Consider the following 306-nt stretch of genomic DNA (forward strand, 5'->3'; position numbering starts at 1 on the left):
GCGATGTGCCCCTCGGGGCCGACGGGTCACCTCAGCAGGGACCGGGGTGTCTCCACAGCACCTGCCCCAAGTGTGACCGACTGGCGGGCCGGGCTTCGGGCCACCTGGTCACCAACACCCCAGCCTCTCACTCTGGCTCATCCAGTGTCCTCGCCCCAAACCTGACAACATCCCTGGTCCCCGGGAAGTGATGGGGGAGCACAGGGCCCTCCTGTGAGCGGCCCCGGCACCTGGGTCTGGGGCCCGAGTGTTCGTTAGGTTTCGTGTCCATCTCCGTCCCTCCCTGCCCCCACCCCCGCCCAGCAG

The sequence above is a fragment of the Myotis brandtii genome, unplaced genomic scaffold (assembly GCF_000412655.1).
Source record: "Myotis brandtii unplaced genomic scaffold, ASM41265v1 scaffold1236, whole genome shotgun sequence".
Classification (NCBI taxonomy): Eukaryota; Metazoa; Chordata; class Mammalia; order Chiroptera; family Vespertilionidae; genus Myotis; species Myotis brandtii.